General features: G+C 44.1%; 1 pseudogene; it reads left to right on the forward strand.

Annotated features, from left to right (window-relative positions):
* Positions 1–835: 835 nt before the first annotated feature.
* On the forward strand, positions 836–914 carry LOC136407243 (small nucleolar RNA U3; annotated as a pseudogene).
* The last annotated feature ends 1,385 nt before the right edge of the window (positions 915–2,299 follow it).

Genomic DNA, 2,299 nt, shown 5'->3' on the forward strand with positions numbered 1-2,299 from the left:
AGTTTGAATACAAGTCTTTCTTTTTCAGACGTATGTATATGAATATTTTTCTCCCAGTATACACCTTACTTCTTTTGTTATTGTTGTCTTAGTGCCTTTCAAAGTTTTTAATTTTGATGAAGTCCAATTTATCATTTAAAAAATAATGAGTCCTTTTTTTTACATCCTATGTAAGAAATATTTGCCTATCCCGATACTGCAAAGATTTCCCTCTGTTTATTAGAGAACTTTTATAGTTTTAGCTTTTGCAGTTATGCCAGCGATCAAATTTTTTTTTTTTCCTTCTGAAGCTGGAAAGGGGGAGAGACAGTCAGACAGACTCCCGCATGCGCCCGACCGGGATCCACCCGGCACGCCCACCAGGGGCGACGCTCTGCCCACCAGGGGACGATGCTCTGCCCCTCCGGGGCGTCGCTCTGCCGTGACCAGAGCCACTCTAGCGCCTGGGGCAGAGGCCAAGGAGCCATCCCCAGCGCCCGGGCCATCTTTGCTCCAATGAAGCCTTGGCTGTGGGAGGGGAAGAGAGAGACAGAGAGGAAGGAGGGGGGGTGGAGAAGCAAATGGGCGCTTCTCCTGTGTGCCCTGGCCGGGACTCGAACCTGGGTCCCCCGCATGCCAGGCCGACGCTCTACCGCTGAGCCAACCGGCCAGGGCCGCGATCAAATTTTTGAATGAATTTTATGTGTGGTGGGAGGCAAGGGCCGACATTCTTCTTCTGTTTACTTATTTATTCTTCTTTCCTATGCGTGTCCAATTTTTCCAGCACCATTTTTTGGAATAAAACTGTCCTTTGATCCTGGGGTGAACTGGGCAGATGTGTCTGAAGTCAACCGTCAAGACTATACTTTCAGGGATCATTTCTATAGTTTGTGCCTGAAGTCAACTGTCCATAGACGCGTGGGTCTATTTCTGGACTCCCCGTTGTATCTCATTGACCTGTGTGTCTCTCCTCACTCCAAGTCTACCCTGTCTGGATCATGGTAGCCCTAGAGCAAGTCTTGAAGTCAGGTCAGTTCTCCAAACTGTTCTTTTGTAAAAATATGTCAACCCTTTTAAGTGCTTTGCATTTTCATATAATTTCAGAATCAGTTTGTGAATTTCTTAAAAACAACAACAACAACGAAATACTGAGATTTGGATGGGGATTACGTTGGCATTATGGATCAGCGAGGGGTAAATGGACATTTTCACCAACTCGAGTCTCCCAGCCCGTGCACACAGGGTAACTGCCCCTCTCCTTGTCTTCTTGCCTTTCTCTCAGCAGTGCTTTGCAATGTTGACTGTGCAGTTCTTGTACAAATTTTATTCAATTTATCCCGAAGCATTTTGTGGTTTTAAAATTCACCCCTATGCCTGACCAGGTGGTGGCGCAGTGGATAGAGCGTCGAACTGGGATGCAGAGGACCCAGGTTCGAGACCTCGAGGTCACCAGCTTGAGCGCAGGCTTGTCTGGCTTGAGCAAAAGAAAAGCTAACCAGCTTGGATCCAAGGTCGCTGGCTCGAGCAAGGGGTTACTCAGTCTGCTGAAGGCCCTCGGTCAAGGCACATATGAGAAAGCAATCAATGAACAACTAAGGTGTTGCAACGAAAAACTGATGATTGATGCTTCTCATCTCTCTCCATTCCTGTCTGTCCCTATCTATCCCTCTCTCTGAATCTCTCTCTGTCTCTGTAAAAAGAAAAAATAAAATAAATAAAAATAAAGTAAAAGTTTAAAATTCACCTCTATGTATTTTGTAAATGATATTTTAAATTTAAATTTCCAGTTGCTTGTTGCTGGTATGTAAGAATGTTAATCTTGCATACTATGATCTTACCAGGCTTAGTTCTATCAGCAAAAAAATTTTTTTTTATTTTCAGATTCCTTGGTCATCTCCATTTCTTAATTTGTAACGTAGGAAAAAGGTGAGCATATCTATCTCAGAGGTCTGAGTGGAGACTAACGAAGATAATATCTCTAACGGACGTATCTCATTTTCCTGGCACATATTCAGTAATAGTTGCAAAGTCATGCTGTCATTGTTAACACAGGCAAAACCAATCCCTGCTGGCAGAAGTGAGGTTAGGTATCACTGTTGGGAGGAGATAGTGACCAGAAAGGTGTGGCTGCGGTGAGTGTGGGGCTGCTGTGATCTTAGGCATGTACCATTTCTTGATTTGGGTGCTGGTCATGGAGGCGATTGGTTTATAAAAACTGATGACCTATGTATGCACTTATGATGTATGCCCTTTTCTGTATGTTCATTATACTTCCATCAAAAGTAAAGACTCCAACAGCTACTGTCTTTTGAGCTTTTGT

This window comes from Saccopteryx leptura, chromosome 5 (assembly GCF_036850995.1).
Source record: "Saccopteryx leptura isolate mSacLep1 chromosome 5, mSacLep1_pri_phased_curated, whole genome shotgun sequence".
NCBI lineage: Eukaryota > Metazoa > Chordata > Mammalia > Chiroptera > Emballonuridae > Saccopteryx > Saccopteryx leptura.